A 14,948-nucleotide genomic window follows, 5' to 3' on the forward strand; every position below is an offset into this window, starting at 1 on the left:
CCTGCCGCAGGCATGGATGCGTTGTGGCCGAGCGGTTCTAGGCGCTTCAGTCCGGAACCGCCCTGCTGCTACGGTCGCAGGTTAGAATCCTGCCTCAGGCATGGATGCGCTGTGGCCGAGCGGTTCTAGGCGCTTCAGTCCGGAACCGCCCTGCTGCTACGGTCGCAGGTCAGAATCCTGCCTCAGGCATGGATGCGTTGTGGCCGAGCGGTTCTAGGCGCTTCAGTCCGGAACCGGCCTGCTGCTACGGTCGCAGGTTAGAATCCTGCCTCAGGCATGGATGCGCTGTGGCCGAGCGGTTCTAGGCGCTTCAGTCCGGAACCGCCCTGCTGCTACGGTCGCAGGTTAGAATCCTGCCTCAGGCATGGATGTGCTGTGGCCGAGCGGTTCTAGGCGCTTCAGTCCGGAACCGCCCTGCTGCTACGGTCACAGGTTAGAATCCTGCCTCAGGCATGGATACGCTGTGGCCGAGCGGTTCTAGGCGCTTCAGTCCGGAACCGCCCTGCTGCTACGGTCGCAGGTTAGAATCCTGCCTCAGGCATGGATGCATTGTGGCCGAGCGGTTCTAGGCGCTTCAGTCCGGAACCGCCCTGCTGCTACGGTCGCAGGTTAGAATCCTGCCTCAGGCATGGATGCGTTGTGGCCGAGTGGTCCTAGGCGCTTCAGTCCGGAACCGCCCTGCTGCTACGGTCGCAGGTTAGAATCCTGCCTCAGGCATGGATGCGTTGTGGCCGAGCGGTTCTAGGCGCTTCAGTCCGGAACCGCCCTGCTGCTACGGTCACAGGTTAGAATCCTGCCTCAGGCATGGATGCGCTGTGGCCGAGCGGTTCTAGGTGCTTCAGTCCGGAACCGACCTGCTGCTACGGTCGCAGGTTAGAATCCTGCCTGGCATGGATGCGCTGTGGCCGAGCGGTTCTAGGTGCCTCAGTCCGGAACCGCCCTGCTGCTACGGTCGCAGGTTAGAATCCTGCCTCAGGCATGGATGCGCTGTGGCCGAGCGGTTCTAGGTGCTTCAGTCCGGAACCGACCTGCTGCTACGGTCGCAGGTTAGAATCCTGCCTCAGGCATGGATGCACTATGGCCGAGCGGTTCTAGGTGCTTCAGTCCGGAACCGCCCTGCTGCTACGGTCGCAGGTTAGAATCCTGCCTCAGGCATGGATGCACTATGGCCGAGCGGTTCTAGGTGCTTCAGTCCGGAACCGCCCTGCTGCTACGGTCGCAGGTTAGAATCCTGCCTCAGGCATGGATGCGCTGTGGCCTACCGGTTCTAGGTGCTTCAGTCCGAAACCGACCTGCTGCTACGGTCGCAGGTTAGAATCCTGCCTCAGGCGTGGATGCGCTGTGGCCGAGCGGTTCTAGGTGCTTCAGTCCGGAACCGACCTGCTGCTACGGTCGCAGGTTAGAATCCTGCCTCAGGCATGGATGCGCTGTGGCCGAGCGGTTCTATGCGCTTCGGTCCGGAACCGCCCTGCTGCTACGGTCGCAGGTTAGAATCCTGCCTCAGGCATGGATGCGTTGTGGCCGAGCGGTTCTAGGGGCTTCAGTCCGGAACCGCCCTGCTGCTACGGTCGCAGGTTAGAATCCTGCCTCAGGCATGGATGCGCTGTGGCCGAGCGGTTCTAGGCGCTTCAGTCCGGAACCGCCCTGCTGCTACGGTCGCAGGTTAGAATCCTGCCTCAGGCATGGATGCGCTGTGGCCGAGCGGTTCTAGGCGCTTCAGTCCGGAACCGCCCTGCTGCTACGGTCGCAGGTTAGAATCCTGCCTCAGGCATGGATGCACTATGGCCGAGCGGTTCTAGGCGCTTCAGTCCGGAACCGCCCTGCTGCTACGGTCGCAGGTTAGAATCCTGCCTCAGGCAAGGATGCGCTGTGACCGAGCGGTTCTAGGCGCTTCAGTCCGGAACCGCCCTGCTGCTACGGTCGCAGGTTAGAATCCTGCCTCAGGCATGGATGCGTTGTGGCCGAGCGGTTCTAGGCGCTTCAGTCCGGAACCGCCCTGCTGCTACGGTTGCAGGTTAGAATCCTGCCTCAGCCATGGATGCGCTGTGGCCGAGCGGTTCTATGCGCTTCGGTCCGGAACCGCCCTGCTGCTACGGTCGCAGGTTAGAATCCTGCCTCAGGCATGGATGCGTTGTGGCCGAGCGGTTCTAGGGGCTTCAGTCCGGAACCGCCCTGCTGCTACGGTCGCAGGTTAGAATCCTGCCTCAGGCATGGATGCGCTGTGGCCGAGCGGTTCTATGCGCTTCGGTCCGGAACCGCCCTGCTGCTACGGTCGCAGGTTAGAATCCTGCCTCAGGCATGGATGCGTTGTGGCCGAGCGGTTCTAGGGGCTTCAGTCCGGAACCGCCCTGCTGCTACGGTCGCAGGTTAGAATCCTGCCTCAGGCATGGATGCGCTGTGGCCGAGCGGTTCTAGGCGCTTCAGTCCGGAACCGCCCTGCTGCTACGGTCGCAGGTTAGAATCCTGCCTCAGGCATGGATGCACTATGGCCGAGCGGTTCTAGGCGCTTCAGTCCGGAACCGCCCTGCTGCTACGGTCGCAGGTTAGAATCCTGCCTCAGGCATGGATGCGTTGTGACCGAGCGGTTCTAGGCGCTTCAGTCCGGAACCGCCCTGCTGCTACGGTCGCAGGTTAGAATCCTGCCTCAGGCATGGATGCGTTGTGGCCGAGCGGTTCTAGGCGCTTCAGTCCGGAACCGCCCTGCTGCTACGGTCGCAGGTTAGAATCCTGCCTCAGGCATGGATGCGCTGTGGCCGAGCGGTTCTAGGCGCTTCAGTCCGGAACCGCCCTGCTGCTACGGTCGCAGGTTAGAATCCTGCCGCAGGCATGGATGCGCTGTGGCCGAGCAGTTCTAGGCGCTTCAGTCCGGAACCGACCTGCTGCTACGGTCGCAGGTTAGAATCCTGCCTCAGGCATGGATGCGCTGTGTCCGAGCGGTTCTAGGCGCTTCAGTCCGGAACCGCCCTGCTGCTACGGTCGCAGGTTAGAATCCTGCCTCAGGCATGGATGCGCTGTGTCCGAGCGGTTCTAGGCGCTTCAGTCCGGAACCGCCCTGCTGCTACGGTCGCAGGTTAGAATCCTGCCTCAGGCATGGATGCGTTGTGGCCGAGCGGTTCTAGGCGCTTCAGTCCGGAACCGCCCTGCTGCTACGGTCGCAGGTTAGAATCCTGCCTCAGGCATGGATGCGCTGTGTCTGAGCGGTTCTAGGCGCTTCAGTCCGGAACCGCCCTGCTGCTACTGTCGCAGGTTAGAATCCTGCCTCAGGCATGGATGCGTTGTGGCCGAGCGGTTCTAGGCGCTTCAGTCCGGAACCGCCCTGCTGCTACGGTCGCAGGTTAGAATCCTGCCTCAGGCATGGATGCACTGTGGCCGAGCGGTTCTAGGTGCTTCAGTCCGGAACCGCCCTGCTGCTACGGTCGCAGGTTAGAATCCTGCCTCAGGCATGGATGCGCTGTGGCCGAGCGGTTCTAGGCGCTTCGGTCCGGAACCGCCCTGCTGCTACGGTCGCAGGTTAGAATCCTGCCTCAGGCATGGATGCGTTGTGGCCGAGCGGTTCTAGGGGCTTCAGTCCGGAACCGCCCTGCTGCTACGGTCGCAGGTTAGAATCCTACCTCAGGCATGGATGCGCTGTGGCCGAGCGGTTCTAGGCGCTTCAGTCCGGAACCGCCCTGCTGCTACGGTCGCAGGTTAGAATCCTGCCTCAGGCATGGATGCGCTGTGGCCGAGCGGTTCTAGGCGCTTCAGTCCGGAACCGACCTGCTGCTACGGTCGCAGGTTAGAATCCTGCCTCAGGCATGGATGCACTATGGCCGAGCGGTTCTAGGCGCTTCAGTCCGGAACCGCCCTGCTGCTACGGTCGCAGGTTAGAATCCTGCCTCAGGCATGGATGCGCTGTGACCGAGCGGTTCTAGGCGCTTCAGTCCGGAACCGCCCTGCTGCTACGGTCGCAGGTTAGAATCTTGCCTCAGGCATGGATGCGTTGTGGCCGAGCGGTTCTAGGCGCTTCAGTCCGGAACCGCCCTGCTGCTACGGTCGCAGGTTAGAATCCTGCCTCAGGCATGGATGCGCTGTGGCCGAGCGGTTCTAGGCGCTTCAGTCCGGAACCGCCCTGCTGCTACGGTCGCAGGTTAGAATCCTGCCGCAGGCATGGATGCGCTGTGGCCGAGCGGTTCTAGGCGCTTCAGTCCGGAACCGACCTGCTGCTACGGTCGCAGGTTAGAATCCTGCCTCAGGCATGGATGCGCTGTGTCCGAGCGGTTCTAGGCGCTTCAGTCCGGAACCGCCCTGCTGCTACGGTCGCAGGTTAGAATCCTGCCTCAGGCATGGATGCGCTGTGTCCGAGCGGTTCTAGGCGCTTCAGTCCGGAACCGCCCTGCTGCTACGGTCGCAGGTTAGAATCCTGCCTCAGGCATGGATGCGTTGTGGCCGAGCGGTTCTAGGCGCTTCAGTCCGGAACCGCCCTGCTGCTACGGTCGCAGGTTAGAATCCTGCCTCAGGCATGGATGCACTATGGCCGAGCGGTTCTAGGTGCTTCAGTCCGGAACCGCCCTGCTGCTACGGTCGCAGGTTAGAATCCTGCCTCAGGCATGGATGCGCTGTGGCCGAGCGGTTCTAGGCGCTTCAGTCCGGAACCGCCCTGCTGCTACGGTCGCAGGTTAGAATCCTGCCTCAGGCATGGATGCGTTGTGGCCGAGCGGTTCTAGGCGCTTCAGTCCGGAACCGCCCTGCTGCTACGGTCGCAGGTTAGAATCCTGCCTCAGGCATGGATGCGTTGTGGCCGAGCGGTTCTAGGCGCTTCAGTCCGGAACCGCCCTGCTGCTACGGTCGCAGGTTAGAATCCTGCCTCAGGCATGGATGCGTTGTGGCCGAGCGGTTCTAGGCGCTTCAGTTCGGAACCGCCCTGCTGCTACGTTCGCAGGTTAGAATCCTGCCTCAGGCATGGATGCGTTGTGGCCGAGCGGTTCTAGGCGCTTCAGTCCGGAACCGCCCTGCTGCTACGGTCGCAGGTTAGAATCCTGCCTCAGGCATGGATGCGTTGTGGCCGAGCGGTTCTAGGCGCTTCAGTCCGGAACCGCCCTGCTGCTACGGTCGCAGGTTATAATCCTGCCTCAGGCATGGATGCACTATGGCCGAGCGGTTCTAGGTGCATCAGTCCGGAACCGCCCTGCTGCTACGGTCGCAGGTTAGAATCCTGCCTCAGGCATGGATGTGGGTGATGTCCTTAGGTTAGTTAAGTTTAAGTAGTTCTAAGTCTAGGGGACTGATGACCTGAGATGTTAAGCCCCATAGTGCTTAGAACCGTTTGAACCAGTCTGAATCGGTTACTCGCCATAAGATGATGTTAAATATTAAGACAAAGTCACACAGCGGGTATTACTGTACAGGGTGTTACAAAAAGGTACGGCCAAACTTTCGGGAAACATTCCTCACACACAAATAAAGAAAAGATGTTATGTAGACATGTGTCCGGAAACGCTTAATTTCCATGTTAGAGCTCATTTTAGTTTCGTCAGTATGTATTGTACTTCCTCGATTCACCGCCAGTTGGCCCAATTGAAGGAAGGTAATGTTGAACATGTGCCTTTACAAGTACGACACAACATGTGGTTCACGCACGATGGAGCTCCTGCACATTTCAGTCGAAGTGTTCGTACGCTTCTCAACAACAGATTCGGTGACCGATGGATTGGTAGAGGCGGACCAATTCCATGGTCTCCACGCTCTCCTGGCCTGAACCCTCTTGACTTTCATTTATGGGGGCATTTGAAAGCTCTTGTCTGCGGAACCCCGGTACCAAATGTAGAGACTCTTCGTGCTCGTATTGTGGACGACTGTGATACAATACGCCATTCTCCAGGGCTGCATCAACGCATCAGGGATTCCATGCGACGGATGGTGGATGCATGTATCCTCGCTAACGGAGAACATTTTGAACATTTCCTGTAACAAAGTGTTTGAAGTCACGCTGGTACGTTCTGTTGCTGCGTGTTTCCATTCCATGATTAATGTGATTTGAAGAGAAGTAATAAAATGAGCTCTAACATGGAAAGTAAGCGTTTCCGGACACATGTCCACATAACATATTTTCTTTCTTTGTGTGTGAGGAATGTTTCCTGAAAGTTTGGCCGTACCTTTTTGTAACACCCTGTATATCTGAACTTGAACAGGTATGGGCCAGTTGAGCATGAAATATTGCTGTCATAGCTCAAACAGATATAACGAAGAAGCGTTTCATCAAACTGTCGAATGAATCTGCACATCACAATGAAGTCCTGTTTGTTGCTAAAACTCATGGACTTGACTCCAAACTTTGAACAGATAATGCAAGGAATTACTAAGTTAAAATGGATTTTTGAACATATACGATAATACCTCGAAACAGTGGGTTGGAATTGGAAAGGAAATGCTAACAGTGTCATACAATTTTCCAGATCTACCTAAACTGCCATTGACTGATGAATTAGTTAACATGCCAAGGGAAAGACACAGAAAATTAAATATGATCATCAGAACTCTTGCCTGAGCACATTTTGAGTTCGCTAGCTGAGTATGTGATGCACTGATTTAGAAAAGCAAAAACAATTAGCTTCGTGTCCATATCAACACATGCGTGCAAATTTGGCACATGATTACCATCATTCTAAAACTCAGATGCAGAGAATGACGGCAGCGATATCTGAAAGTTACAAGTTTGGCCCCGGATCTGTGATCAGCTCTGAGACAGAGCCTCAAAAGACCATCAGCCAAAATGTTGCCTTCTGGAAGCACGGACGCAGACCAAATGTTGCCTCTCCGGAGCTCTAAGACGAATTGTTCGTATCCTCTCCTAAAAATTTTGTTGGTAGTGCCAGCGACGAAATCTTAGCACCCAATCACACTGGAGCTTTCTAGTCCGTCCAATGAAAATTCATAAAAATCTTAGCAATCACTCTCCTCTTAGAGAATCTGCTGTGATTAGCCATAAATACGCATTTCACTCTTAGAGCGAGGGCAGAGACAGCAGCTCTCTCCCAATACGAGTTTGCCACTCGCGCGTTGATGAGTCAGTCCTGGCCTTCCTTACAAAACTTACGCATCAATTACTGCTGATCTCTTTTGAGTCCGGCAGATTTCTCTCACTCTGTGTGCCTCACGTTTTACCATACACTTGCAGATCCCTATTTTTCAGTAAGTCTTCGTTTCACTGCGGTTCACAGTACCAGTTTACAGCTCGCCGAGTGTGGCCTACTCCAACCTGTTGTCGCTGACAACAGGGCGCCGTGGCCATCCCAAAGAATGGCCATCGTCCAGTGTATTCTTGCCAGTGGCTTTGCCTTTTAGAGAGAGAACACTTTTACAACCAGTTTGCGATTCTACTCCTGCGGACCTCACGTCCTCATAATCAGCCAGCGAACTCAGCCCATAGATAAATGAGACATATCTTTTATCACCATATAGAAATGAAATGAAGAAGTACGAATTACATTCATAATCACTGGTGCGGCGCTCACGTTCTCAAAGTCAGAAAGTGGACTCAGCTCACAGAAAAATTACACATACCATGTAGTTGTTGTTGTGGCCTTCAGTCCAGAGACTGGTTTGATGTAACCCTCCATTCTACTATATCCTGTGCCAGCTTCTTCATCTCCCAGTATCTACTGCAACCTACATCCTTCTGAATCTGCTTAGTGTATTCACCTCTTGGTCTCCCTCTACGATTTTTACCCTCCACGCTGCCCTCCAATACTAAACTGGTGATCCATTCATGCCTCAGAACATGTCCTACCAAGCGAACCCTTCTTCTAGTCAAGTTGTGCCGCAAATTTCTCTTCTCTCCAATTCTATTCAATGCCTCCTCATTAGTTATGTGATCTTCAGCATTCTTCTGTAGCACCACATTTCGAAAGCTTCTATTCTCTTCTTGTCGCCGGCCAGAGTGGCCGAGCGGTTCTAGGCGCTTCAGTCTGGAACCGCGCGACCGCTACGGTCGCAGGTTCGAATCCTGCCTCGGGCATGGATGTGTGTGATGTCCTTAGGTTAGTTAGGTTGAAGTAGTTCTAAGTTCTAGGGGACTGATGACCTAAGCTGTTAAGTCCCATAGTGCTCAAAGCCATTTTTTTCTCTTCTTGTCTAAACTATTTATCGTCCACGTTTCACTTCCATACAAATACTTTCAGAAATGACTTCCTGACACTTAAATCTATACTCGATGTTAACAAATTTCTCTTCTTCAGAAACGTTTTTCTTGCCATTGCCATTCTACATTTATATCCTCTCTACTTCGTCCATCATCAGTTATTTTGCACCTAAATAGCGAAACTCATTTACTACCTTAAGCGTCTCATTTCCTAATCTAATTCCCTCAGCATAACCCGATTTAATACGACCACATTCCATTATCCTCGTTTTGCTTTTATTGATGTTCATCTTATATCCTCCTTTCAACACACTGTCCATTCCGTTCAGCTGCTCTTCCAAGTCCTTTGCTATCTCTGACAGAATTACAATGTCATCGGCGAACCTCAAAGTTTTTATTTCTTCTCCATTGATGTTAATTCCTACTCCGAATTTTTCTTTTGTTTACTTTACTCCTTGCTTAATATACAGATTGAATAACATTGGGTATAGGCTACAACCATGTCTCACTCCCCTCCCAACAACAGCTTCTTTTTTATGCCACTCGACTCTTATAACTGCCATCTGGTTTCTGTACAAATTGTAAATAGCCTTTCGCTGCCTGTATTTTACCCCTGCCACCTTCAGAATTTGAAAGAGAGTATTCCAGTCGACTTTGTCAAGATCTTTCTCTAATCCTACAAATGCTAGAAACGTAGGATTTCCTTTCCTTAATCTATTTTCTAAGGTAAGTCATAGGGTCAGTATTGCCTCACATGTTCCAACATTTCTACGGAATCCGAACTGATCTTCTCCGAGGTCGGCTTCTACCAGTTTTTCCATTCGTCTGTAAGGAATTTGTGTTAGTATTTTGCAGCCGTGGCTTGTTAAACTGATAGTTCGGTAATTTTCACATCTGTGAACACCTGCTTTCTTTGAGATACCATATAGAAACGAAATGAAGAATTACTAATTATATTCACTATCATTGGTGTTTGCTTCAGTTAGTTGCATACTTTCATGCTTCGCTTGTACTTTGAATCAATTCGGTATTCCAATTTGAATAGCGCTTTGTTAATCACGTTACGGAGGAAGCTATTCATCTTGAAAGAGACGAAAAGAAGAACTGCGCTCGAACTATACACTCAAAAGAAAGTTTCAGGGCACATATAGGGAAATTTAAGCTCCCAGCACATGTGAAATCCATTATTGAATGTGTCTGTCGGAGAATATTAACCACACTAGAAGCAGTTTCCGCAACGACAGTTTATCATTGCGACATATCTACTAGAGTGGCGTCACGAAGTTAGACACCTCAAGGTCACACCCGCTGCCTGTAGTCCGCTGGTGCTAAGTGGTGTGGTTCGCCTTCCTCATAGCTGTGTTGCCACATATACCCTGTGAACAGCGCAGTATGTCAACACCAGCTGCTAGTTCAGCGTTTCCGTGCGCTATCGAGTGTCCACGTGTGGTTTCAGTCTTCAGTAGAACGGAGCACTGACGTGCGCTCGGTAGTGAGAGAAATGCAAGAGAAAGGGCCTACGTCTAGTGCTACTCCGTTCTGAGTGTAGTGAGAGAAATGCAAGAGAAAGGGCCTACGTCTAGTGCTACTCCGTTCTGAGTGTGTAAAGGGCGAAAAGACATTCGAAAACAATCTAAAATTGTCGTTTTGAATGTACTGAAGTTTCTTATGGCCTACAGTGAAGAAGCCAGTTAGTAGTAGTTTATCCTGTAGTGAAGTAGAAGTGGATAGTTCCTGTGAATTATTATGGGTGGAGGTTACACTCAACAACCGAGCTAGGTTAATAATTGGCTCCTTTTACCGACCTCCCGACTCAGCAGCATTAGTGGGAGAAAATTTGGAATACATTTCACATAAATTTTCTCAGCATGTTATAGTCTTAGGTGGAGATTTCAATTTACCAGATATAGACTGGGACACTCAGATGTTTAGGACGGGTGGTAGGGACAGAGCATCGAGTGACATTATACTGAGTGCACTATCCGAAAATTACCTCGAGCAATTAAACAGAGAACCGACTCGTGGATATAACATCTTGGACCTACTGATAACAAACAGACCCGAACTTTTCGACTCTGTATGTGCAGAACAGGGAATCAGTGATCATAAGGCCGCTGCAGCATCCCTGAATATGGAAGTTAATAGGAATATAAAAAAGGGAGGAAGATTTATCTGTTTAGCAAGAGTAATAGAAGGCAGATTTCAGAGTACCTAACAGATCAAAACGAAAATTTCTGTTCCGACACTGACAATGTTGAGTGTTTACGGAAAAAGTTCAAGGCAATCGTAAAATGCGTTTTAGACAGGTATGTGCCGAGTAAAACTGTGAGGGACGGGAAAAACCCACCGTGGTACAACAACAAAGTTAGGAAACTACTGCGAAAGCAAAGAGAGCTTCACTCCAAGTTTAAACGCAGCCAAAACCTCTCAGACAAACAGAAGCTAAACGATGTCAAAGTTAGCGTAAGGAGGGCTATGCGTGAAGCGTTCATTGAATTCGAAAGTAAAATTCTATGTACCGACTTGACAGAAAATCCTAGGAAGTTCTGGTCTTACGTTAAATCAGTAAGTGGCTCGAAACAGCATATCCAGACACTCCGGGATGATGATGGCATTGAAACAGAGGATGACACGCGTAAAGCTGAAATACTAAACACCTTTTTCCAAAGCTGTTTCACAGAGGAAGACCGCACTGCAGTTCCTTCCCTAAATCCTCGCACAAACGGAAAAATGGCTGACATCGAAATAAGTGTCCAAGGAATAGAAAAGCAACTGGAATCACTCAACAGAGGAAAGTCCACTGGACCTGACGGGATACCTATTCGATTCTACACAGAGTACGCGAAAGAACTTGCCCCCCTTCTAACAGCCGTGTACCGCAAGTCTCTAGAGGAACGGATGGTTCCAAATGATTGAAAAAGAGCACAGGTAGTCCCAGTCTTCAAGAAGGGTCGTCGAGCAGATGCGCAAAACTATAGACCTATATCTCTGACGTCGATCTGTTGTAGAATTTTAGAACATGTTTATTGCTCGAGTATCATGACGTTTTTGGAAACCCAGAATCTACTATGTAGGAATCAACATGGATTCCGGAAACAGCGATCGTGTGAGACCCAGCTCGCTTTATTTGTTCATGAGACCAAGAAAATATTAGATACAGGCTCCCAGGTAGGTGCTATTTTTCTTGACTTCCGGAAGGCGTTCGATACAGTTCCGCACTGTCGCCTGATAAACAAAGTAAGAGCCTACGGAATATCAGACATGCTGTGTGGCTGGATTGAAGAGTTTTTAGCAAACAGAACACAGCATGTTGTTATCAATGGAGAGACGTCTACAGACATTAAAGTAACCTCTGGCGTGCCACAGGGGAGTGTTATGGGACCGTTGCTTTTCACAATATATATAAATGACCTAGTAGATAGTGTCGGAGGTTCCATTCGTCTGATGCTGTAGTATACAGAGAAGTTGCAGCATTAGAAAATTGTAGCTAAATGCAGGAAGATCTGCAGCGGATAGGCACTTGGTGCCGGGAGTGGCAACTGACCCTTAACATAGACAAATGTAATGTATTGCGAATACATAGAAAGAAGGATCCTTTACTGTATGATTACATGATAGCGGAACAAACACTGGTAGCAGTTACTTCTGTAAAATATCTGGGAGTATGCGTGTGGAACGATTTGAAGTGGAATGATCATATAAAATTAATTGTTGGTAAGGCAGGTACCAGGTTGAGATTCATTGGGAGAGTGCTTAGAAAATGTAGTCCATCAACAAAGGAGGTGGCTTACAAAACACTCGTTCGATCTATACTTGAGTATTGCTCATCAGTGTGGAGTCCGTACCAGATCGAGTTGACGGAGGAGATAGAGAAGATCCAAAGAAGAGCGGGGCGTTTCGTCACAGGGTTATTTGGTAACCGTGATAGCGTTACGGAGATGTTTAACAAACTCAAGTGGCAGACTCTGCAAGAGAGGCGCTCTGCATCGCGGTGTAGCTTGCTCGCCAGGTTTCGAGAGGGTGCGTTTCTGGATGAGGTATCGAATATATTGCTTCCCCATACTTATACCTCCCGAGGAGATCACGAATGTAAAATTAGAGAGATTAGAGCGCGCACGGAGGCTTTCAGACAGTCGTTCTTCCCGCGAACCATACGCGACTGGAACAGGAAAGGGAGGTAATGACAGTGGCACGTAAATTGCCCTCCGCCACACACCGTTGGGTGGCTTGCGGAGTATAAATGTAGATGTAGATGTAGATGTAGAATATAAATTTTGCACAAATTCATAAACAGACAGCAAAACCGTATGATTTTTCGGAGTCGATTGCAGGTATTATTAGCACAGTAGTAACATCGGGTGAATGACCGGATGAACATGGGTTTCTATTCTCCATGAAAGGCGTATGAACGAGAACGCAATTCTACATAATCCTACGATTCGAACAAACAGTTTGTGTGTATATCAGTAATAGGCTATTGCGACATAGAAGACTATCCAACGGCTAAAAATGATACAGGGCACTCTTCGTGAAAAAGTTAATTATCCTGGTTCAGAGGCCTCCGTTCTTCGCCTTCTAAGCTCACTTACTTTTTGATTCAGAAAGTGTAATGATGGTCGAAAATTTTAAATATTGTTGGTTCGGCTTCAACGGAAAAATTTTCCTGAAAGTACCTACACTTATAGTTATATAGTGTATATCTTCGATTTGTGTGATGGGTGCCGTCACGGTCAGTAGGAACTGTAAACAAAAAAATTTCTGGAGGTAGGGAATATTATCTGTCGTATTAAGACATGCAAAATGTTCAAATGTGTGTGAATTTCTAAGGGACCAAAGTGCTGAGGTCATCGGTCCCTAGACTTACACACTACTTAAACTAACTTATGCTAAGAACAACACACACACACACGCCCGAGGGAGGATTCGAACCTCCAACGGGAAGAACCGCACAATCCGTTGCATGGCGCCTCAAACCGCGCGGCCACTACGCGCGGCTAACACATGCTAAACTTTTAGAATGTTCATATACAATTTTCAATCCAAAATGTCAGTGAATTTGTTTTTCCCAAGGGTTGAGGAAAAAATCAACTTCCTTCAAAATTTTCTGTACCGTTGTTTTTTTCTTAGCAACTGACAAGAATTTATTTTTGGTAAATGCTCCATCACGTTACAGACTATAAATAGAGATGACTAATAATTTTTCGGAATTTTTACTAACATTCGAAACCATTGCTAACTCGCAACGCTATGAGACGGTGAGGTGACTTTGAGGTGCTTAATTTCATGTCGACTACAGTAGCAAATGATCGTGGTGCATGCGGGATAAGCTAATTATCAAGGAATTACTTTGTCAATTTGCTTTTTAAACTTTGCTGTCATCTGTTCAGAGCTAGAGTTATAGGAAATAAAGCATAACAAATATGTTTCCTGAATACGAAATATGACACACTTTGACAAAGGGTCGTCCACACCCACAGAGGAACTTGGTCTGCTGCCTTTCTGATTTGTGCTTAAGGAGAAGCTAGAGATGGCTTCCACAATAATGGCTATTTTCTCATGTGGCTCCACTTTCCACTTACCAGAAATAGAGAACACGATTAACTGGCAAAGAACAGCTTCTTGAATGTCAGTCGCTTTCATACCATCCAGGCTACCTACCTTTCCGCGGGATATCTTGTCATCTGCTCCATAACAACCACTATCTCACAATCGAGGGAGGATTCGAACCTCCAACGGGAAGAACCGCACAATTTGATTAGTTGATTTGGATAGTGACAATGACGAATGAGGGAAACTGAATACTGTATATGGGGGAAGCTGCACATTGCTATGGGATAATGGCTTGGCGATCGTATTAGGTGATTCTCACTTTTCAGCACGTAGCAAGAGGCGTGCAACAGGAAGCTGCGCATGACGATTGATGTTTTTTTTTATATTGTAGCCCATTGAACGATTCCAGGAGAATTGGAGGAACTCTTTGTTTTCAAACTTTGTGGTACTGGTTGTCGTATCAGCATACACATATTGCTTGCCTAGGAGTCTCTAGATTCATTATATTATTTGCCGATGCAGCGCTGCGCTGCAGTGTGATCAGGGACACATTGAAGCAAAACAGCCACTTTGTGCCATTCCGTTACTTCTTCATGTCTACCTACTTTACTGCACAGATTCGGTAGAATCTACTGGCACATCTCACCACCTGCATGGCATGAAACGTCAGGTGCAGGGTCACATGACAGCATGGTGTCAGTTATATCACATCGAAGACGCTCCAGAGCAACCTGTGTGCTACTTCCAGGGAGTGGCTTACATTTTGACTCGTTAGTTAGTTGATGCTGACCAGGAGCAGGATTGATGGTACTTGGGTACATGCCGTTTATAAGAATCCAACTCAAACTGAATTATTTTCAGGGTGATAGATGTCACCATCCAGGTAAGCATAAAGGAATGCTTCGCACCTTGATTTATAGGGCCCACGTCGTCGCAGATTGGGAAAGTTTGTTAACTGAGTTAGCCAGCCTGGAAGTCACCTTTCCTCAGAATAGTTACAGTAGCAGTAGTAGTAGTAGTAGTAGCTTTATTTATCCGTAGATCTCTTTTTACAAGGATATAGGACATGTTAAAGTATTTAAAAATTTAGATCAATTTAAAGTAAGCTAATTCGTATACACATATATTTACAGAATTCTAGTTAGAGACAATCATTAGATTTACTCCTGGTATACAATACATTTTTTACAAATAATTTATTAAATAATGTAATGCCACATTGTTCATTCATATCTCACTATCAGTCACTGCACACACTATGCACACATTGTTTCATAGTACT

The 14,948-nt window shown here is 49.2% G+C and overlaps 1 protein-coding gene across 5 annotated transcripts in view; it reads left to right on the plus strand.

Moving 5' to 3' along the window:
- LOC126465767 (UNC93-like protein) overlaps positions 1-14,948 on the plus strand; it is a 364,481-nt gene that overhangs the window by 323,753 nt on the left and 25,780 nt on the right. The window lies entirely within an intron of this gene.

Source organism: Schistocerca serialis, chromosome 1 (genome assembly GCF_023864345.2).
Source record: "Schistocerca serialis cubense isolate TAMUIC-IGC-003099 chromosome 1, iqSchSeri2.2, whole genome shotgun sequence".
Lineage (NCBI taxonomy): Eukaryota > Metazoa > Arthropoda > Insecta > Orthoptera > Acrididae > Schistocerca > Schistocerca serialis.